This window comes from Ursus arctos, unplaced genomic scaffold (genome assembly GCF_023065955.2).
Source record: "Ursus arctos isolate Adak ecotype North America unplaced genomic scaffold, UrsArc2.0 scaffold_10, whole genome shotgun sequence".
Taxonomy (NCBI): Eukaryota; Metazoa; Chordata; class Mammalia; order Carnivora; family Ursidae; genus Ursus; species Ursus arctos.
The window spans coordinates 69,200,684-69,224,750 of NW_026622764.1; the positions used below are offsets into that span (position 1 = coordinate 69,200,684).

At 46.2% G+C, this 24,067-nt stretch overlaps 1 protein-coding gene across 4 annotated transcripts in view; it reads left to right on the plus strand.

Moving 5' to 3' along the window:
• The first annotated feature begins 8,359 nt into the window (after nt 1–8,359).
• The window catches only part of SLC7A1 (solute carrier family 7 member 1), a 77,428-nt gene continuing 61,720 nt past the window's right edge, over nt 8,360–24,067 (plus strand). For 3 of the 4 annotated variants that reach the window (XM_026493070.4, XM_026493072.4, XM_026493073.4), the window contains exon 1: nt 8,375–8,624. The gene's annotated coding sequence lies outside the window, so the exon portion shown is untranslated. Of the gene's footprint in view, nt 8,625–24,067 lie in introns of all 4 variants that reach the window. The other variant, XM_026493071.4, reaches the window with a different exon arrangement.

Genomic DNA, 24,067 nt, shown 5'->3' on the forward strand with positions numbered 1-24,067 from the left:
CTAGAGCCTTCTTGTCTCCTCATACATTTCGTGCCTCTAGCAGTCTCCCTCCGCCAGGCTGGGGCCCACTCCAACCTTTGCTCAACTGGACTGAGTGCCGCCATCTTGGGCTGACACATGACTGAGGTCCAAGTTTAGTTTCTTTTGAAGCTTGTTGATGGCCATTTTCTCACTGGGTCCTCACGTGGCCCCTCCTTTGGCCTCACACATCCCTGGAGTCTTTCTGTATGCCCTAATCTCCTTTTCTTGTAAAGATGTCAATCATGTTGGATTGGGGCCTCATTTATTTTTTTTTATTTTTTTTTAATTTTTTATTTTTTAAAGATTTTATTTATTTATTTGACAGACAGAGACAGCCAGCGAAAGAGGGAACACAAGCAGGGGGAGTGGGAGAGGAAGAAGCAGGCTCCCAGCAGAGGAGCCTGATGGTGGGGCTCGATCCCAGAACGCTGGGATCACGCCCTGAGCCGAAAGCAGTCGCTTAATGACTGCGCCACCCAGGCGCCCCTAGGGCCTCATTTAATTTAATCCCCTTTCTAAAGACCCTATCTCCAAATATGGCTACAGTATGAGGTTCTGGGGGTTAGGGCTTCAACTTTAGAATTTTGGGGGACATAATTCGGTCTGTAACACACTATATAATCCAGAATGTTCTCATGTGTTTCCTAAATTTTTATGTCAATGAATATAGATAGCACCTGTATGTTGAAGAACACAGCAAAAATTATGTGAAAATAGCTAAAAACTTTTTCATAGAGCACAAAAAACTTCCAAACACTATGGAAATCCAGCAGGGAATATGTCCCATTGGTCTTCACATTTGAAGCCAATTTGAACTGGGAAGGTGAGTGAGGAAGATTCCTCTCTCAGTGGTGACTCCTGCCAGGGCTCAGGTTAGAGCTTACTTACCGTCAGTACTGGAGGGCTGGCCTGGCAAAGCAAGCCCAAGCCCAGGGCTCTAGTTAAACAGGGGCTCCAAAAGGTTTTCGTTTGAAAAATGTAATTTTAAAAAAAGAAAAACATTGAGGGGAATCAGGGCAGCAGGGAAAAAAATGGAAATGGTTAGACTTCTTCATACTTATATTAATATATATGTGTGTGTGTTATATATGTATATATTAGAGAGAGAGCAGGCATGTGAGCTGAGGGAATGAGGGGGATGGTGGATAGAGGGGAGGGGGAGGGGCAGAGGGAGACAGTCTTAAGCAGACTGCACACACTGAGAGCAGAGTCCCATGTGGAGCTTAATCTCACAACCTTGAGATCACAACCCGAGCCAAAATCAAGAGTCAGCCGCATACCTGACTTAGCCACCCAGGTGCTCCTTTATTTTAATATTTTAAATTTGAATATGTATGGAGAAGATAGGGCATCCTCAACTTTTCAGACCTCATGCTCTGGGTCCCTGGTTACCTGGCGCTAAATGCCTGAAAAGCTTGTCAGTAGTTGAATGGCAGGCCTGAGCTGGTTTCTTGACAAACCACAAAGGCCAGTGAGAGTTGAGGATGAAGGAGTGGGTGTTCTTTGACCATATAGATTTTGGGGGGAGGATGGGGCTGGAGGCAGAATTTTATCTTATGTTTTGGCTACAATCTTGGTTTTTAATAACATCTTTTCAGTTGTAAACTTTCAATGTAAAATATTGAGGTAAGTAGGTATACAAAACAACTAAAACTCATTCTAGGGACAACATTTTTTGTGGTATTTATTTATTTTATTTTATTTTTTTATAATAATTTTTTATTATGTTATGTTAGTCACCATACAGTACATCCCAAGTTTCTGATGTAAAGTTCCATGATTCATTAGTTGCATATAACACCCAGTGCACCATGCAATACGTGCCCTCCTTGATACCCATCCCTGGCCTATCCCAGAAGCCCTCCCCCTCCCCTCTGAAGCCCTCAGTTTGTTTCCCAGGGTCCATAGTCTCTCATGGTTCATTCCCCCTTCTGTTTACCCCCCCTTCCTTCTTCCCTTCCTTCTACCGATCTTCCTACTTCTTATGTTCCATGGGACAACATTTTTATGTTTCCATCTTGATTATGTACAATATGTGTGTATAGAATATACCCTTATATATGTGTATATAATTGTATGTGTGTGTATATAAAATTTTGTAGAATGATTCCATTCTTACAATCTGAGTAGTTCCCACAGCATTAAATATTATTGGAAAACATGATATTTAATGGCAGTTTAATATTCTATTCCATTTTATGAATGGATCTGAATGTGTTTAACCAACTCTTTATATTTGGACATCTATGAACTTTCTTCTTTTGCTATTATAAATCACCCTGTGATAAATATCCACGGACATGAATCTTTGTGGGCACCTCTCACATTTTCTTATAGCTGTATATTCTTACAAAGCTGTACATTGTAAGAAAGACCCTTCTGCTCAAGGGTAGGCACACTGTCTATATGGTAAAGAAAAAGCACTTGCTACCATAATGCAGTCATGCATACAGCTGGCTTCAAAGGTCTCCTGAGAATCGGGCAGAGATCTGACTTCATTCTCTATCAGCTAACCAATAGTCAAATTATCTAAACCCAAGGGCTGTACTTGTCAATGCTAATGGATGCCAGGCGTGTCACTGTCTCTCCTGGAAGGGCAATGTTTTGTCAAGGTATTTATAATTCTTCTCATCTGGCCCCAGGGAGAAAGTCCCTAGGATAGAAAAGCTGTATTAATCAGGACTCTTTTGGATTTAAGTGACAGAGACCTAACACAAATGGCTTTGGCAAAAAGGAGTACCTCTCCAGCTCTTTTCCAGATGGGCAGCTTCAGCGAGCACTGGAATGGGGACTTGGGCACGCTTAGCACTCGCTTCATCCCCCACCTTGGACTGCTCTGTGTCCACTTTGTTCTCTCAGCCTGGCTAATTGCACACAGCTGCCACTGTAGCTGCTGGTGGCACCTGGCTGACACCTGCCCAGCTCTGCTGTCAGAGAGGAAAGAGACTTCTCTTTTTTCCAATTCCCAAAGGACTTGGGATGGCTTCTAATTTCTAAGTGATCTCAGTTCATGTCATCTACCCACATGCCGTGGGTCCTCACTGTAGCCAGGGAATAAGCGGCTTGGATTCAGGGGCCTCCCACCCCCAGCAAAATTTCTACGCTGACAGTGATGGGGTTCTGTGACATGGTCGTTCCTGTTGAAGATGCAAGAGTGGGGGAGTCTAGGAGGGACAAGAGCAGAATCTCCCGGAAAAAGGGATAGTGCTGCTTCCAGAAGAGCAAGAAGGAGCTGGCCAGGTAACATTAGAGGTCTTCTGAAGAATGCAGTGATAACTATGTTCTTCCCCTCCCCACCTGGACCCCCAGAGAACCAGGACAGTGATAGTTTAACCACTCAGTCCTTACAGGGCCAACTATTGACAGCCTTTTCCTGCAAAGTTCCTGGTTGTAAGAATACTCCTTTATTATGGAAGACGGAATGCTCCAATTTAGCATTTTTCATGACCCCACAAATCAGTCTAGTTGTTGAAGTTAATAGTAATGTGTTCTCTGGGCATTTGTTACGGTGCCAACCAGGGTGCTAAACACTTTCCATGAATATCGTCATTCATTCATCACCAGCACTATAATCCTTGTTTTAGAAATGAGGAGAGCAAAACATGGAGCAAATGAAGTAATTGGCCTAACTGGCTGTAGCTTAGCTGTTGCAAAGCCAGGACCTGAAGCCGTGTTCTCTGACTCCGGAACCCACATGCTTAACCAGTCCAGGATACAGTCTTGAAACACTAGAAAATGAATCAATTCCTTGATCTGCTTAATAATAACTATTATTAAATGAATACTTTCTATATGTAGACCTATACCAGGTGCTTTAAATATATACGTGTATAAACATATACTTTGTTATATACAAATGTAGATAATATACAGTTGATCCTTCAACAACACAGGTCTAAAAAGTGTAGGTCCACATATATGTGATTTTTTACAGTGCAGCGCTGTAAATGTATGTCCTCTTCCTTATGATTTTCTTAATAATGTTTTTCTCTAGCTTACTTTATTATAGGACTGTAGTATATAATACATATAACATACAAAATATATGTTAATTGACTGTTTATGTTATCTATAAGACTTCCAGTAAATTGTAGGCTATTAATAGTTAAGTTTTTGGGGAGCCAAAAGTTATACACAGATTTTTAACTGCACGGGGGTGGGGTGGGGTGAGGGGAAGAGGGAATTTGGTGCCCCAGTCCCTATTTTGTTCAAGGGTCAACTGTGCAGTCTAATTTTATATATAATATATAGCTTTATATATAACTACACTACATAATTATTATATATAATATGCAGTAGCTATGTAAATGTTTTTTTAATATATACTATAGTTTTAGGCTTACAAAAATTTGAGGAGACTAGATGGAAAAGTAAAGGGAATATATGGAAACTAAAGGGAATATCCTTTACCCCACTCAGTTTCCCCTATTATTAGCATCTTGAATTAGCGTAGTACATTTGCTACAGTTGATAAGCCAATATTGAACTCTTATTATTACCTAAATTCTATAATTTTTTAAAAGATTTTATTTATTTATTTATTTATTTATTTATTTATTTATTTATGAGAGACAGAGGGAGAGGCAGAGGCAAAGGGAGAAGCAGGCTCACCGTGGAGCAGGGAGCCCAATGTGGGATTTGATCCCAGGACCCCAGGATCAGGACTTGAGCCCAAGGCAGATGCTTAACTCACTGAGCCATCCAGACACCCAATTCTATAGTTTATATTAAGGTTTACTCTTTGTGTTGTACACTCTATGGGTTTTGGCAAGTGTATAATGACATGTATCTACCATGATGTGTCATTTGAAGTAGATTCACTGTCCTCAAAATACCCTGTGCTCTACCTATTCATCCCTCCTCTCTCTTCCTCCCATAAGCCCTTGGCAACTACTGATCTTTTTATTTTGCTCTAATTTTGCTTTTTCCAGAAGTTCGAATCATATAGTGTGTTGCTTCTTCAAACTGGCTTTTTTCACTTAGCAATATACATGTAACGTTCGTCCCTGTCTTTTCGTGGCTTGATAGCTCCTTTCTTACCAAGAAACAGTATTCCATTGACTGGATGTACCATGGTTTATTTGTTCAGTCACTTATTGAAGGACATCCTGGTTGCTTCCAAGTTTTGGCAATTAAGAATAAAGAAAAATAAGAATAAAGCTGCTATAAATATTCATATATAAGTTTTTGTGTGGACACAACTCATTTGGGTAAATATCAAGGAATGCGGTTGCTTGTCTGTATGGTAGCACTATGCTTTGTTTTGTTATGTTTTGTGAGAAACTGCTAAAGTGTTTTCCAAAGTAGCTGTACCATTTTGCATTCTCACCAGCAATGAATGAGAGTTCCAGTTGCTTCATATCCTTGCCAGCCTTTGGTGGTATGGATGTTTTGGGTTTTAGCTCTTCCATGGGTATGAAGTGGAATCTCATTGTTTTAATTTGCAGTTGCTTAACAACATATGACATTGAATATCTTTTCATATGCTTATTTGCCATCTGTGTATCTTCTTTGATGAGGTGTCTGTTCAGGTCTTTCGCCCATTTTAAAAATTGGGTTGTTTTCTCATTGTTGGGTTTTAAGAGTTCTTTGTATATTTGGAGGACCAGTATTTTATCAGGTATGTGTTTTGCAAAGATTTTCTCCCTGTCCATGACTTGTCTCTTCATTCTCTTACCAGTGTCTTTTATAGAGCAGAGGGTTTTAATTTTAATGAAGTCCAACTTAATTTTTCTTTTGCGAATTGGGCTTCTGGCGTATTTAAAAAGTCATCACTAAACTTAAAGATCACTTAGGTTTTCTTCTCTGTTATCTTCCAGCATTTTTTCGTTTTGCATTTTACACTTAGGTCTATGATTTATTTTGAGTCAACTTTTGTGAGAGGTATAAGATCTGTGTCTAGATTTTTTTTTTTTTTTGGCTTGTGGATGTCCAGTTGTTCCAGCACCATTTTGTTGAAGAGATTATCCTTTCTCCATTGAATTGCTCTTGCTCCTTTGTCAACGATCAGTTGACTATTTTATGGATCTATTTCTGGGGTCTCTTTTTCTGTTCTACCTTTACACATATTTTTCTTTTTTGTCCTCAGCTTTACTGACTACATATTTTTCATTGTCACCACGAAGTTATGCCTATCTAGCAGGTAGTTAACTCCTTATTTTGCAGATGAGGAAACTGAGGCCGAGAGAGGACAAACACAATCTCCCTAGGACAGCAGCTAGCTGGAAGAAGAGGTAGAGTTGAAAACCACATCTGTCTGATTCTGATTCTCTGCGTGTTTGTACCACCCATGCTGCCTGATGGTGCTAGGCTGGGACTTGGTCTGTCAAGTTTAACCGTAGAAGGTGCTTTCCAGGGCCTAAATGCTAGCATCTCCTTTCCTTACGGGTCTCTGGAAATCGTGGCTCACTTGCTCCTTGATTCTGATCAAGGTTGCCTGTCGCTCATGGTCCCTCTGGACCTGCCACGCAAATCTTCATCTGCCCGAAATAGCTTTACTTAAAACATTCAGCCAGTTGTTCTTAAGCTTTCCCCCTAACTTTTTGCTGAGACCTTGAGCATAATTATTTTATACCCTGGCTCACACGGAATCCTTTTTGCCAGGAAGTTGCTTGCTTATGTGCCTTGTGACTGAGGTTCTCCTAATGTCTTCCTGAAGACAAAGCCAGCTGGGTTGGATTGCTAAACCGAGCACAGTGCTAAAAATCCCCTTGGTTAAGTTCTGCCTGTACACCCATCTGGGCCTGGAACACTTGCTCTCAGAATTTACACATTAACTCTATGCTCCCCCTCTGTTTTGCCCAAAGAGGGCATCTCTACAACTTACTAAATTCTACTTTACTGCCAAGAGTCTTAAAAAAAAAAATTCCACAATCATATTTCAAACACTAAGGGATAGACTTCTGATAAGAATATAAGGCTTGTAAGAAAAGAATATAAGGTTTACACATTCCCAAACAGAGATGAAATAGCTTGCAGAAGATCACACAGCAAATGAAATGGTAGAATTCAGATTCTAATCCAGATCTGGTGTAAAGGCAAAGAGGATGGTCCATGAATCACAGCAGGCTTCCTTTGGTGTGAAGGAAAACATCCTTTCGATGGCTTTGTCAGCCAGTGAAGGAGGCTGTGTGAGATTCAGGAAAAGCTCCAGCACAGGAGACCTCCATAACGCAACCCGAGGGCATCATTTCACCACTGTTTAATTGAAACTGAAATTTGTTTTAAAACAAGCACATACCTAGTCGCTTATTATGACACCAAACTGTTCATTGTGACACTGTTCAAAGTGCCTTACCAATATTAGCTCATTTCTGTGTGTTCCTTAAAACCTTTCTCAAGCTAACACCAAGCGGTTATGTATTTTACAAACTGCTAGTGTAGTTCCAAGACGGTTTCGTATCCAGTGGCTGACCCTGAGCCCCTATTACTGACCAAGGACATTGCGGGGGGGTGCGAGGGGGCGGTTCGAAGGTGTGGAGAGGATTCAGAGGCCACTGAACACTGTGCTATCATTTTTCTCGTTTTGTTTTGTTGTGCTGTTTGTAACAAAGTTAGAGGGAGGCTGGCAGGATTAATCTAGGACGCGCTCACGTCTCCCGTGATACGGATTACTGGATCTCTGTAGGTTGTAGTTCTTGCGTGGGTTTTTGCAGCAAAGAGAGACAACAAAGAGGGAGCTTGTGAGGGGAGCACTGTGGGATTCGGTTCTAAAGTTCTTGCCATCTAGGGGAGAGTAACTCCGAAAGTAAGCCGCTTTGACCAGCCAGCCGGTCAGGTGTGCTTGTGACACGGGCCGATTCAGGCTTCAAGGTCCTTCCTGACAAGGGACAAGAATAAGTTATTTATTAAAAACAAAGAATAGCAATAAAATAATCCAATGACAAAGAAATGAAAATTTGCTAAAACAAAACAACCCTTGAAGTGCTTCCCAGATGTTTTATCTCCGGAAGAGGAACCCTGGTGGCGAGTTCGGTGTCAGCTCGCCGGGGCCCGCCGCTCTGGGTAGCACCGCCGAGCCTGCGGCACTAGCCCCGGCCCGCGCGGTCCCAGCTGTCAGAGGACGGGAGGATGCAGTCGAGCCGCCGGCTCCGATTGGCGAAAAATGGCAACAAGCGGGCGGGGCGGCAGCGAAGGCGCCGGGAGGAGCCGCCCACCCGCCGGGGGAACCCCAGGTCCGGGTGCTGGGCGCAAAGACGCCCGGCCCCGCCCCCCGCCCCGCCCCGGCCACCGCCTCGGGCCTGCCGCCGCCGCCGCGCCGCGCTCCCATTGGTGACTGGCGGTGACGCGCGCGAGCGGCCCGGGCTGCCGGGGCCGGGGGGCGGGCGCGAGGGGCGGGGACCGGGCGCGCGGCTGATGAAACCCGGCTCCGGAGCCCGCCCGCCCTCCACACTTCATTCAGTCGGCGCGGGCAGGTGTGAGCCGCCGGTCAACTGCCGGGCGGGGCGCGAGGCCAGGCAGCATCCGCTAACCGCAGCTCCCGCTCCCGCTCCCTTCGCGCCGCGCCTCTGTCCGAGCTGCGGTCCTTCCAGCCGCGCGTGCCTGAGCCCCTCGGCGGACCGGCCCGCATCCTGCCACCGGCCGCCCGCCCGCCCGCCGCCTCGGTGAGTGGCGGCCCCCGCCGGCGCCAGGGCAGCTGCCCGGGTCCGGGTCACCTTGGAAGAGCCCCCGGCGCCGCGTGGGGCCGCGGGAGGGCGGCGCGGGGAGCGGCGAGGGTCCGGCGCGGGGGGCGCTGGCATCCTCCGGGGTGGGCGAGGGCAGGGCGGGCGCGGGGCTGAGCGCGCGGGGCCGGTGCCCATGCGGCTGTCTCCTCCACCGGAGTCCATTTTGGTTCCCTGAAGGCGCGGCGTGGTGCATGATGCAACACCGAGTGAGTAAGCGTGGACGACCTGGCGCCGCCGTGATGCCGGCCGCGCGCGCCCGCCAGCGACCCCGCGCCGGGACCCTCGGGGTGGTCGGGGTGGGCAGGGTCGGGAGCCGCAGCGGGTACGCGGGCTGGGCCGGGAGGCATCCGGAGGCCTGCCCTTACATGGCGCGGAGCAGAGCACCCCGCCCCGCCACGAGGTCCGCGATGTGTCATCGCCGCGGTGGGAGCCCGCCCTGCGGCCGCGGGGGTGGTCCTGCGGCAGGTGGCTGGCCTGGGGACAGCGGCGCACCCCCGCACCCTGCGTGCGGCGCCCACCTCTCTTCCGTAGAACTCGTGTCGCGCCCCGGCCCGCCTACACTTCTTGTCTGAGTTTCCAGGGTTATTACGGGGAAGTTCCCCCCCTGGGTGGGCTTCCTTGTGACCCGATTTGATCTGTGAAGGCTGAGTTCTTCAAGCCTTCCAGATGGTTTGGAGCGAGAGGAAGTTCTTCCGGCTTAATAAAGACAACCTTTTCCCAGTGTGTTCCTTTCTGCGCAGTAGAAAACTTCCGAGACCGGGCAGGTCAAGCAGGCATTCTAAACCTGTGTGTACACAGAGCAGCCGTTGTGCTGTAGTACTACTACGGAGTGCTATTTTAGCTCCTTCCCCTTTTCAGTGGGTGTGGGAACCAGATACCAGCGGTGTTTGACTTGTAAGATTAGGGTAGTAGAGACATGTGCCTTCAGGAAGAAAACTGCACCACCCAATACACGCGGTGGGGCTCTCGAGAAGAAACCTAGAGCTGTGTTCTCTTCCAGATTAGGTATAGGAGGAGAGGGTTGGGATTTCAGTTCCCACGTATATTTCCCTAAAAATGTGCTCTTTAGAATTTGTCCAGCAGAACTGCGTATGTTGGCATGTGGCTGAATTTTCTAATTGTCTTTAAGTTGAATTATAATTTATTTGGGAGTTAATAGTAACATTTCTTGCCCTTTATGTTTGGTTCAGATAATAGGAAACCATGATACATTTATTCCCCTGATATTTTTAGTTGGTCTCGGTGGAAATTATCGTTATTTTTATATGAACACACCCTTCTGTCATTAAAACAAAAGGTCTTATTTAAGTCACATAATCAAAATAGAAGTTAGGGGACAGGGGTGCCTCGGTGGCGCAGCGGTTAAGCGTCTGCCTTCGGCTCAGGGCGTGATCCCGGCGTTCTGGGATCGAGCCCCATATCAGGCTCCTCCGCTATGAGCCTGCTTCTTCCTCTCCCACTCCCCCTGCTTGTGTTCCCTCTTTCACTGGCTGTCTCTATCTCTGTCGAATGAATAAATAAAATCTTTAAAAAAAAAAAAAAAAGTTAGGGGACAAAGTCAACAATGGATTGAAATAGTTTTCAAAGTTTTAGCATATTCCGATCATGTTAATCATTATAGATAAATTTAAAGAGCATCAAAGGAGTTCTGACGAAACAGGACAAAACTTAATAGAGATCAGAAATGTACAGAGTTGTTTGAATCTGGATTTGAGCCACATGCGTGCTCTTATGCACATAATTATTTGCTTTAGAGGAAAAGGCTTAGAAGACAAGATTGCTGACCTCGGGGAGCTTGAATTCTAAGACATGTTAATTATATTTGGTATAAGTACATGTTTATTGATTGTTCTAGTCTGGAGTTTCTTTTCTACTAAGACCAGTAAAAATATGTAATTATGTTGGCAGGCCCAGCATTATGTCTAATTGGATTAATCCCTTTTCATTATTAACTATGTGTTTGGAGGTATTGGTTTATTAATCCTAGGGAGGAATTTGAAATAGGAATAAGTAATAGAGGGAAACATTTTCCTGTAACCCAGACACATCTTGTAACTGTTTATCATTCCACCTGGTTCTTGGTCCTCATTCCAAGCAGGACTTATGGATGGGACCGTCGTGTTTTTCTGTATGATTGGTCTCTTCAGGCCTGGGACCTGTCTCTACCACTGCCCTGTTCCAGTCGAGGGCAGATCCCATGAACCATGAGGACTTTGCTTTTACTTTGGGTGAGCTGGGGAACCATCAGAGGATTACTTTAAATGCTGCATGGAGAAGAGATGGAGGTGGGGGAAGTGGGCAGGCATAGAAGCAGGAAGACCAGTTCAGACTTGTAACTTAAGTCTGCAATAAAATCCAATTCCAGGTTATTTGTGCCCAAGAGTGAGTGGCCATATGTCATTTTCTTGAGAGGTGATGGCGGCTTGGGCAGGGGTGAAAATGGTAGAGATGTGAGGTGGTTGAGTTCTGCTCCACCTGTAGACTTACCACTTGTTCCATCTGTAGATTTTAAAGGGAGACTCAACAGGCTTGGCCAGTGGATTTCATGTGAGGTGTGAAAGAGGTCAAATATGATTCCAAGGAGTAGAGCTGCCATATTAACGAGATGAGGAAGGTGGAGGAATGAGCATGTTGGGAAGGACTTTTTTAAAAGTCACAACTGACTTTTTTTTTAGACATTTCCATCCTCAAGGGTCAGGGCTGAACTAGATCTGTCCTCTCAGGGGCCCTTATCAAGTACGTGACTGCATTGTAGCCACCTGCCCCAGGGGTGGTGTCTTCCTTCTTTTTCACCTAGCTTTCTTGCTTCCTCACACCTGGCTTGGGGGATCTCTTGCTTGCAGACTCGCTGTGTTCCCTTGCCACCTTCCAGTAGGCACCGTGGCTGCGGGTTTGTCCCACGGCCAGGATGGGGACCCTCTGCTACATGGGGTATGCCTCCTTTTTCATTCTTGGGCACTTCAGGGCAGGGGTGCCCAGGGGTTTCTTGTGCTATAGGTCACTGGCATTGGATCCCAGGTCAAGGTTCTGTCCACCATAAGGATTTAGGTCTCTTCAGCCACTGATTAACAGCCTTGTACTAAACTTGAGGGGTATCTCTCCTCTTTCTCCGTAATGCACTTTCCCCAGCTCCAAAGCAGCTTTGGAAAGAACCACCCCTGCAATTGTTCAAACTGCCTCCGAGTTTTTCCTGGGAGGTTTAGTGCATTTGCCACCTGTGAGTCAGAAGAATGGGCAACAAATCAGTAAAACAGTTTGGTGGACTGCTGAATACGTTCATTCCACTCTAAAGGTGTTCCTTCAGATCTGTGGCATTGGCAGACCTGTGAGTAAGGCTGGTTACCTTACCTCTTGGTCAGGATTCATTCCTTCCAGGAGCACAGTCTGTAGGAGAGTCATTTCTGGACATTGGAATAGATTCTGGCATAGGGTTGACCCATCTTGCCACACCCAGTGGCTTTCATTTGGCTTTTTCCCCCTGTTGATTGTAATAGTTCGGACTCCCAGATGGTACATTCTGGTGACCAAATGGCATAAACGAGTTAGAGCCGTGTGTAGTTAGGGGCCTTTCCAGCTTCAGTGCAGCCTGAGATGCTGTGCCCTGAGATGAAGGAGGCTGCTTTGGGGAGCTGAGGACAAGTAGTACGAATGCTGGGAACCGCGCCACTACAGGCTTCTGGCGTCCTGGCTTGGCTGCTCTGTGGGCAGCTGCCAGAGAGGTGTTTAGACTTTCCCAACCCCGTGGACTTGCTCCATCCGTAGACTGGGGAAGCCTTCCCGCTCAGCCTCATGATAACGAAGCTCACAAACTATGAATTCCATAGTATTCTTTGGATGAATAAAGGTACCAAATCAGTACCTTTAGATTTCTTTCATGAAGGAAGTTCTTTCTGTTACCAGTCTACTATTCTGATGATGGCAACCAGAAATCAAGCTCAGGGACGCCTTCAAAGGCTGCTGCCGGGTGGACTTATCTGAAGGTGGAGGAAGAAATGTCCCCCAGCTTCCCTGGGCCATGATATTTCTCTGTCATCTCTCCCTTTCTCCCGAGGGGGTGGCGGCTCATTCTTCCCTTCTCTGGAGGCACAGAGAGCGTGGGCAGTTCTACTTCCTTAACGTCCTGCATGTCTGCTCCAGAACTTTCTCCAGGATGTTTGAGATAACGTTCTTGACTGTGAGAACAAGCGCATGCTTTCCCATTTGTGCAGGGGCGGGTCCTGACCTCCGTGTGCTCCACGAAGGGCGCATTCTATGTTGTAGTGGCACACTGGCAGCGCTGACTCCCGGGTGCGGGGGAGTGGCCTCTGCTCTGCGTGGCCAGCCTCAGTTCTCCGTGGGTCATGCACTGTGGGGTCACGGGAGATGCCATGGGGCCCTCATGCAGAAAGGGCTGGGTCCCTGAGTGGGGTCTACTAACAGGATAAGTGCCTTTCCTAATGTATTTGGCACATTTAAATTCTTTCCCATATTGTTTGACTAATAATTGGCTTCTCCTGCCCACCTTACAGGATTGAGAGGGTTTGAGTGAGGTCATCTATGTTATAGGTACTTGACACAGCTTCGGGCACACAGCAAGTGCTTAAAATGAATGTGAGCTATTCTACTAGAAAGAAAACTCAGTTCTCTGGTTTAGGTGTGGAGAACAGTAATTCTTTTTTTTTTTTTTTTTTAAGACTTTATTTATTTATTTGACAGAGAGACAGCCAGCGAGAGAAGGAATACAAGCAGGGAGAGTGGGAGAGGAAGAAGCAGGCTCCCAGCGGAGCAGGGACCCTGTTGCGGGGCTCCATCCCAGGACCCTGGGATCATGACCTGAGCTGAAGGCAGACACTTAACGACTGAGGCGCCCAGGCGCCCCGGACAACAGTAATTCTTATAACAAGTTTGGTTTGCTCTCCCGTTTTGCCCAGGCGTTAAAGTACAGTCCCTTTCCCTTGGAACTGTGTCTAGATTGCAGGGGGTGGATGTAGTGCCAAGGTGTTGGGGGGACATTGAGCCTCTGAGGCCTCTGCTGACCCAGGTCCAGGATCTGTGGATGTGACCCTAGTTCCTTTAGACCCAAAGGGCTCTCTTTACCACTGACCTTTTACAGTTGAGGTCATGGAGGGCATTCTGTGGCCTTTTTGCCACAATGGGGAAGGGAGACATGGGGGGAGGAACCACAGTCTCTGGGGCTGTGCTGGCTCTAACTGCTTTGGTGACCTTGAAGCCATAAACTCTTTGGGGACCAGGGACCTCCCTGGGTGGGTAGGGGGGTCAGGTTCTTTTAGATCTCAGATCCATACACTTTGGGTTTAGCCACTCCTCTGGAAAGCTGAGCTGATGGCCCAGTGGTTGCCAGTGTGTGTCCGTGTGCACGCGTGTAAGACTGAGAAAGCGTGTGTGTGTGTGTGTATGTGTGTGTGTGTGTTTATGTGTGTGTGTTTGGGGGTTTATCTACCCTCATCATAATCATCCTGACACATTTTGTCCAAATTACCCTGAGGGCTTTGGGTTTAGAAACCAAAGCCGAACACTTAGGGCCATCTCTGTTTTCCATCTTATTTCATCCTTTCCTGGAGGTGACAGCAGAGGGTCCCCTAGTGCCTTGGGGTAGGGGTGGTGGGCACCGCACCTGGGGCAGCAGTGGGAAGGCAAGGAAGGAAACCCACGCTTACTACTCACTGTTACTTCATCACAGTGTTGTAACTGTTGTCTTCCTATCTTAAGGTCGCTTGAAAGTGTATCTTCTTATCTGTCTATTGAGTGCCATTAACCAGAGTCTATTACATCAAATAGGAAGGAAGGGAGAGGCCTGGGGCTGGGTACGATCAAGATTCACCAGCACTTACTGAGTACTCACTGTGTGCTTGGCGCTTTATGTTTTCATGTAATCCTCATAGCTGCCCAGCTACTATTTTGAGTGATGGGAAACAGAAGCCCTGAGAAGTGACGCAAGTTGCCCATAGGTAAGCGCCCTTGGGCAGTAAGAGGCAGAAGGAGGATTTGAACCCTACGGGCCTGTGAGTCCTGACTGTCACTGCGCTTTAGGTCTGTGGGTGGCAGCTTGTGCCTGGTGCCAGCCTCCCCTGGGAGTGTGTTCTGGCATGCCACATGCAGCGGGCAGTGCCAGGCCTGAGATTTCAGCCCGCATACCTGCAGCCGCTCTGCCCCACGCCCCCTTGTTTCTGACTGAGCCCTGGAGCCACGCCGCTGGACAGCACCCTGCTTTTCCTCCACTCCTGCCGGCCTGGAACACAGTGCTTTCCTCCCTCCGTGCCCGCAGCGGAGTCCTGCGTCTGGTGCAGCTGGGCTCTGGTTCCCCTGGACAGCTGTGCGGGGAGGCGGCCAGACCGGGAGCTGGCGTGTGTGGTGGACATCAGTGGCACTGCAGGCTGACAGGGTCTCGGTTTGGCATCCTGGTCACCAGAGCGGAACTAGATGTGGGATTTGCTGCCCAGGCACTGGGGAGCTCTGTTTCATTCCTGCACGTGCAGCCATCCGGACTCTAGGAGAGTCCTCTGCAGGGTGTCGTGTGGGAACCAGGAAGTTCACATGGGGGCAGTCAGCCTCCTTCTGGGGACCCAGGTCTTGACTTCTGATTTCCTTAGTATGCCGAGGCGGGCTGTCCCAGCCAGGGAAGCGGCCAGGGCCATGAAGCTGGCAGGTGGAGCAGGGATAACTTTCTTACCCCTCCTGCCTTTCTTCTCCTTTTCTCCTGCCCTGTTCCTGCCTTGTTTGTCTAACATCTCGAACTCTAAAGAAAAGTTGCAGGAGCAGTACAAGGAGCTACTGTCTGCCCTTTTCTCAAATTCACCCCAGTGTTTGTGTTTTGCTCCTTCTAAGAACTTTCTGTGTAAGTATCTGCAGCTCCATCGATCTGTCTGCACACACCTGTATGTGTTTTTTCTTGAATGATCTGAGAGTGAGCTGAAGACATCATGCCCTTTTATTTACCCCTACAGACTTCAGTGTGTATTTCCTAAGAATAAGGATGTTCTCTTGCATTACCACAGTATGATACCCGAATCAGGAAATTAAACATTGATTCACATTGTTAACTAGTCCACAGTCCATATTCAACTTTCAGTTGTCCAGATAATGTCCTTCATAGACATCTATATACATAAAATGTATGTAATTTTGTGTGTGTGGGAGACGATCTTTCAAAGGAACTATGGTCTAAATTTCCAACTCAAGCCTCTTTAAGAAAAAATGTTTCTGAAAGTTAGAATGCTCATTGTGAAAAATTTGGAAACTACAGAAAAATAAGAGAAGGGGAAAATAAAAATCATTTGTAATTCCAGCACAGAGGCTTAGCGCTGGGCTGGGTAAAGGGCTTGCAGAAAGTTGGGTGTGGAAGGCTTTCGCTCGGGATGACCTGGTCACCCAGACCCACAACGCAGACGTGCAGGGCAGGAGCCCATGGTGTCCTCAGGGTATGGGGAGGAACAGGCTCCCTGTCTGGAGTGGAGCAGAGGGGAGGCTTTTTCTTGCCCCTGCCCACCTCTTGGGGCGGTTGCCCACCTGAGCAGGTGAACTTAACCACCTCGGGGTAGGGGAGGGTGGAGATCATTAGTAAATACCCAGAACTTGTTCAAGACTTGAAAAGAAATGTTGCAGGTCCTCTCTTGTCCGATGTATATACACCCCTGACTTCCTAGACTTAGCGGAGGGGGGGAGGATGGGCATGGGCCTCAATCCAAAGAAATGGTCCTGGCCTCTTGGCAAGTATCTTGCGGTTACTTAACATACTTGTTAGGCTTGCCTGTTGATGAACCTCTTGCGCCCCTGCTAGAGGGCCAGTGGAGAAATAGGGGGTGAAATTCTAAATTGTGAATTTTGCTCTTTGTCAATGACTATGCTGCCCAAAAGTTCATGGGGGAAGGATTCAGAACTTTCCTAGGAAGTGTGGATCTTGCTCCTGCATTTCATTTATGCAGGCTACCACCCTCTTTGTCATCACCAGCAATAACTGAAAGGAGCTCACTTTTTCCTGGCCTGGAAGGGTCTTCGCTGAGTGAATCTGGGATCTGGAATGGTTTTGTTCCAAGAAGTTGCTATCGCCTTGTCCACAGCTCCCCATCCATTATACCTCAGTTTCCCTGAGCTGTAAACCTGCCTTATGTGTGAAAAAGGGCTTCTGAAGGGCGTGATCAAAAGCCTCAAGTATTTTTCCATGTGTTTATTTTTTCTTCTCCTGCACCAGACCTTCTCCTTGAAGGAGCTGGCCTTGAGAGTGACAGGGTGGGCAGCCGCCCAGACTGTGGACACCCTGCTGAGGCCACGGAACTCCTAACCTGGATGGGCCAGGACCGGAGGGCTGCTCTTCAAAGAAATCCTTTGAAGTGCAAACATTTCCTTTCCTGAAAAGAAGGGAAATTGAAATGAAAACCTATTGTTCTGTGCAGACAATGTTCTCTTGGATCAAAGAGGGAGTGAGGCTTATAAAGGGAGATTCACAAATTACACCTTAATGTGGTGCATGGTGACAAAGGTGTGACTGTGTTGATGTCCGCTGCCCAGGCTCTGTGAGCTGGTAAGATTGTATTTTTCTCCCTTACCTAAGGTCCTAAATCTAGGTTTTTCATGCTGTATTTAACTATGTCTCTTGTTTGTGTTTTTTCTTGCGGTAAGCATTTAGAAGTGTCTTTTGATAAATTAGGACACCATTCAGGATGGAATATTATGTAGCCAATGAAAATGGCATTTTGTTTTTTTTTTTTAAAGATTTGTTTATTCATTTTAGGGGGTCAGAGGGACAGAGGGAGAGGGAGAGAATATCAAGCAGACTCCCTATGGAGCATGGAGCCTGAGGTGGGGCTTGATCCCACGACCCCGAGATCATGACTCAAGCAGAAACCAAGAGTTGGATGCTCAACCGAGCCACCCAGGTGCCCTGAAAATGGCATTTTCAAAGAATAGTTAGTCTTCTGGGAAAAACTTTGCTGTTAAAAGTGCAAGTAAAGTCTGGATGCAGTGTTCTGTGTTCAGTATTATCTTATCTGAGAGATATATATTTGCACAGAAAGGAAACACTGTTAAAATTGGACTTTGGTTTGTTCACTCATATGTATGTAGCACCTAAAATAATGCTCAACAAATACTTGTTGAATGGATATTTTCATAGTTCGTAAAATAATATTATTTTTTAATTTATTCTTTTATTTTTAGAGAGAGCATGTGCAATTGGGGAGGGGAGAGAGGGACAGAGGGAGAGGGAGAGAGAGACTCTTAAGCAGGCTCCGTGTTCAGTGTGGAGCCTGATGCGGGGCTGGATCTCACAACCCTGAGATCATGACAGGTCAAAATCAAGAGTCCAACACTTAACCAACTGAGCCATCCAAGCACCCCAATAAAACAGTAGTATTTTAAAGGAGGAATGTGTTTGGACTACATAGTAACATTTTGGCAGGTGGAAAGAACAATAAATTATTTTAAATTTCTATTGTACTTCTGTCCTGGCATCTCAATTTGGGGCTTACTTTGTTTTTTGGTACAAATATGTTCCACGTTTTGTACTTTGGTACAAATCATACTGTGAATGAGTGACTTTGACATTTCTAGTTTTGGAATAATCCTCTACTATTGAAGTTAGAGTATCAGAATGTTAAATTTTTCCTGGGCTGGCTCTTAGTTTCACAGATGGGGTAAAATCATATCTGTTCACATACTCTGTAGCCGATGTACCATTGGAGCAGCTTGTTCTGTCCCGTTGTTGAGAATTTTTGCCTGGTTTGTCCAGGATGTCTCATCTTTGAGTATTAATACTACCATGAGACACTGCCTGTACGTTGTCCTGATTTCTCAACTATAAGTTCTTTAAAAGCACGGTATCTCACCCTTACCTGCAATGTAGGTTAGCTTTGAAAATGGCCCTAGTCTTGGTGGTTTTTTGCAGGAAGGGTGAATGTTACAGCCACCCGTACCTGTCCTAGGTCAGATCATTTCATTCCTATCGGAAGGACACAGGCACTTAGTTTTCAGAGCTGTATTGGCAGCCTTTCCACCATGCCGTCCACACAGGGTTCTGGAAGCCTGGTCTTTGGGAGGGCTTTCTTCGGGCCGTTTGGGATAAACTGGTGGCACCCACACACTGGTTCTTCTGAGGGTGGCGGCTTGCAGACTCCGGTGGCTGCAGTCCACAGTAACAAATCAGTTTATATCGTGAGTACACACACAGGGACATACATGTCTATAGATTAAAATGAACGTTTCCGTGAAACATCACCCATTATTGTACCTGCGGTGCTTTCTGATAATTTTTAATCTTTTCTATTGCATGTTAAAAAAAAAAAAAGTCCTGGTGGCAGCTTGCAGTTTGCAAACGCTGTGAGGCTTGAGCATGTTAGCCTGCAACCCCACCTGCCGCCCCACCTTGGTGGCCTGAATTTCAGGTTTGCTGGGCTGGGGCATGGGATGAATTCTCTGTCCAGACCGATTTGGACAAAGGCAGTCAGGGGATAGAGGTTTCTTTTCGTGGTGCTTTGAGGGTTTCTAACTGAAGTGGACATTCTTGTTGGTGATGATTCCCAAGAAGGTGCATAGGGACACAGGGCAAGACCTGTGTGAGTTCTTGGTGTGGCTTCCTGCTGATGGAAACAAGGTGGGCTCTGTCTCTCGCTCCCTTCATGTGCTGGTGGTTTTAAAGGTGGCCTGGTCAGGCTGCGTGTGATTTTTCAGAGATGGCCTAAACGTTTGTTAATTTCAGCACTCTGAAAAGTCTTTTTTTGAGTTTATTTTATTCACTGTGATTTGAGGAAGAACCTATCTGAAAGATGAGCCTTTCAGAGTTAAGGATTTGTGGGAAGAAAGGGGAGAAAAGATGCATTAATAGAAATATTAATTTTTGGACTTTCAAGTCTGGTGGATTAAAATTGAACAGAGTATTGAAAATATAATATTAGTAGTAGCAATCATATCATTAAAGTTTTCCTTGAAAAGTTTGAATGGATTTTATATAAACTGGAGTCTTGCTTGAGAATCATTTGATTTTTTTTTTTTTTTTTTGGTTAGAAAATAAATATTTTTAGGTAACAAGTTAGTGTATATAATTAATTATTTATTTATTTATTTTTTTAAGATTTACTTATTTATTTGGGAGGGAGTAGAGGGGCAGAGGGAGAGAATCTCAAGCAGACTCCCCGCTGAGCGTGGACCCCCATTTAGGGCTCAGTCCCAGGACCTATGGGATCATGGCCTGAACCAAAACCAAGAATTGTATGCTTAACTGACTGAGCCACTCAGGCTCCCCTGTGTATATAATTCTTTTTTTTTTTTTAAAGATTTTATTTATTTATTTGACAGAGATAGAGACAGCCAGCGAGAGAGGGAACACAAGCAGGGGGAGTGGGAGAGGAAGAAGCAGGCTCATAGAGGAAGAGCCTGATGTGGGGCTCGATCCCAGAACGCCAGGATCACGCCCTGAGCTGAAGGCAGATGCTTAACCGCTGTGCCACCCAGGCGCCCCCCCTGTGTATATAATTCTTAAAACAATTGTAAATCAAGGGAATTGATTCTGTGAGCAAGAGCATAGTAACAGAAGAGAATCAGAACAAGATAAGCTGCCTACTTCGTTGAAACATTGTACAAATATCTGTCCTTGTTTCTTGTAAACTTCTTTTATTTATTATGCTTCTCAATAATAATAAATTTATTGTAAGAATTCAGAGTACTTAGTTTACAGTCTTTTAAAAATTCATCTGTGAGAAACAGATATTACCACCACTACTGATACTATTTGAGAAGAATCCTCATGAACTTGATTTTATGCTCTTATATATGTTGATATTATTTGGCATAGGGGATAATCTGTCATCGTAATTGTGTAACATCCCTCATAAATCTATAACCTCAAATTTGTAACAGCTGGTTTTGTTTAAAAAAAAAACCACTTTTGTTAGAAGACATTTCTTTCTTTCTAGAGGGCAATCTTGGGTGATATTAGGCAAGAATATTCATTAATTCTTTGAGTAATCTGATTTGAATTGGGAAGAATGTCTTACTAGTCTTAGAGTTGGATACAATTGGAATTTTGGAAATTATCAGGAGTAGTTTGTGGCAGGATTCAGGCCTGATTACTGAAACTCTCTCAGGTCTGTGGTCTGATGAGTCAGACAAGGGAATTGCCACCCTAGATTTCTTGGGTGATTTTGAGTGAGGGCAGAGGCTGGGGAGGAGAACATACTCTGCACAAAGTCCCACCACATTCCTGTTACTTCTGGCTGTCTGTTAACCATATTGCCTTGAGGATCTGCAAGGGAGTTCTTGCTGAATCACCCCAGAGAGCCTTTGAGCTGGTGGGGGGTTTGGAGCTACTTAGGGGTGTTGGCTCCCCCGCAGGGGTCTCTTTCCAGCAAGGTGTGTGACTGTGCGTGTGAAGGAAATACCATTTGCCCTGGAGAGACAGTGAGAGCAAGGATAGAGGAAGGGGGCTCATCCCTCCATCCTGATGCTTTGTGGGAGCAAGCAGCACCGCCCCAAGTTCAAATGAGTAATGACTCAGAAACTGGTTCTCTCCCCTTCTTCTAGAATGCTCTTGCCACTAGACAAGACCTGCTCTTGAGCTCACAGGACTTTGTGGCCCACTGTATTATGTGTATGAGCATGGATATAGGCTCCTTTAAACTTCTGTGGCCTGAAGCCAAGTCCTGCTAGGTCTAGACATCACAAAAGGCCCACACCTGCAGATGCAGTTGTACACTAATAAGATAAAAATTTAAGGCTAGGGACGAGAATAACCGTGTCATATTTTGTTTCTGGAAATGTAACATGCAAAGCAAGAGACTTTGTATTGTGTGTGTTGGATGGATTTTGCAATATGCCCCTTCCTTACTACCTTTGCTCTTCCATCACCGTCTAGAAAGCGTGGAAGTAAGCACACACATATGGATTGGACAGATGTAATAGGGCAGGCATTAAGGAGAGAGAAAAGGGATGCATTTCAGTAAGTCTGTAAGTTAAATAACTTGCATAATGTAATGGTGCCTTTCATAGCCTAGGGTCAGACTTCAGGAGGCTCTAAACTACCGAGACCAGTACACGCACACAGATCCTTCCCTGGGGATCTCCCTGAGATGCAGCTCTGATTCAGCAGGTCTGGGGTGGGCATTTCTAACCAGCTCCTGGGATCTCTTGGATGAGCAGGCATCTGTCTACCTCTGGAACCTGGACCTCAGAAGACCTAATAAGCTCCCAAGGACAGGACCCAGGCACATTTGTCTTTGTGGCTCCAGCACCTGGAGCAGTCCCTGGTATTGAGTAAATGCTCAAAAGATGCCTTTTCAAGAGCTCAAGCAGTTGTTGAAGCCCAGAGGCTTCAGGTTCTCTGTGGTGGGAGGGGTGTGGGGCCCATTGGTGTACTCATTCCTGACCAACCTGATTATCTGTTTACAGCCGACTGCAGATAGGAAGTGGTAAGTCAGACTGTAGAGGTGGGGCTTCTAACCCTGGGGAGAAGTGATAGCCCAGGCCCTAGCAGTAGGAAGGTGGCAGAATAACATAAAAGGAGATGCAAGAAGTAAATAACCACCGTGGTTTGGGATACTTCAGCAGAGCGGCCAGCACCCCTCCCCATTTCATGAGGTCGGTGTGCATGACCATCTGCAGCTCTGTACCTCGGTTTCCCCATCTGAAAACTGGAGAAAATTACAGCCCCCCACACTGGAGACTGTGTTGAGGATTAAATTATTAAATATATCAAGTGAGTTTAGAATATTGCCTGGTATTCAATAAATGTGAGCTATGTGTTTTATATCAGGATTGGTATATAAAGGGTTAAGCTTCAGCCATCAGGGAGGTTTCTGCCAAGGGAGGAATCCAGTTCCAGAGGCTGCACATACATGTGTTATTACTTTGCTGGTAAAGGAGTAGGTGTAAATTAACATGCAAAGCGATTCCTCCAGAAGGCTGGGGAGTGGTGCAGTGGGCTCAGGAGAGGTTCCTACTTGTTCTCTCTTAGTCAGGAAATTCTTAATGCAAGAGATGAATGTCAGGAGCTTTCTAATTAAGGGGCAGGGGGAGATGTGCCAAGGATGGGGCATGGCGGTGCCAGAGCGGGTATGGGAGGTGAGGTTCCATGTCCCCTGCTCGGAAGACCATAAATCAGGGTGCCACTTCTCAAAGGAGGGCGTGCATTTGGGTGGATGCTCAGGTGTTTAAGCCCCCTTGCATTTCCTTGTGTTTGGTTCTGAGCGGTTACAGAGATGGATGGCTGAAGGTAAAAGGGGTGCTCAGGCGTAGATCCCATCTGCCTCCCAGAGACGCTGGGCTTGGCCAAGGGGAGAGACTTGCGTTTGAGTAGTCAGGGAAGAACTTGGCTGCTTTTGATGGTCATTGAGTTAGAGGCTTTGTGCCTAAGACACGTATTGGCTTTGGGATATTTAAAGTTTAAGAAAGAAGGTAAGCAGAACAGTTTCTCAGAAAGCTTTGATATGTTCCTGTTCCCCCATGTTTCACGGCAAATGCTGTGAAAATCTCCAGAATTCCTCCAAAATTCCTTGATGTGAATGGTGTTCTTGTACCCGTTCACAGGGGAAAAAAAGGCGGGGGGCGGGGGGGAGCCATGGGAATGGAGTGTTACTAAATTCGGTGTGTATGATTTTTATTTTTGCTGTGTTGCCTGGGTTCCTTAATTTATATGATTATGAGAAGTCTTTCTGTCAAATGGTGTATAGAAACATCATTTACATTTTTCTGTAAAATTTGAGACCTGCCATCACTTCTGTAAACACTTGTGAGCCAAGACTGGACCTTCTTGGGAGCTCCGGGGATGGCAGTGGGGATGGCAGTGGGGATGGCGGGGTCAGGGCGTGGGGCGGACTGACCCGTGCCCTATACTCTGTGCTTTTTTGTAGTTTCTGCCTTTTGCCTTCCGCATGTGTTGCGTTTATGAAATCCCATGATGGCATCGTTTCTTTGGGACAGTCACGTTTTATTTATGGCATCTCATACAGGAATGTAGAGGGTGGTTTCTAATCAGCATTTCTATACTTTTCAGACTCGAAAAACCTGCACATTCTTTGTCTCACCAGGTGTTAAGATGAGCTGCTTACAGGGGTGAAACTTTGCAGTCGGGCCTGTGAATATCACTCTGCTTTTTAGCACTCGTCACGTTGGCAGAGATAGGTCTTTCTAGATCAGCAGAGCAGCCAGGTAAGGAAATTAAGATATGTTTTAAGGCGTAAAAAATGCCTTGTAAAGGAGACGGTTATGGCATCCGGCACAAGTCCCACTCTTCATGCACGTCTGTGTATTGTCTGAACACAGCAAGGGGTAACTTGTGGGATAGGGGATGTTCTTATGAACGTGCAAGGGAGTCAGATGTAGTAGGGGGCAGCATGGGCTCTAAACATGGCTCAGTGAAAGGTGGTTAGCTCCTGGAGCCCTTTTGTCCTTTGCTGCCT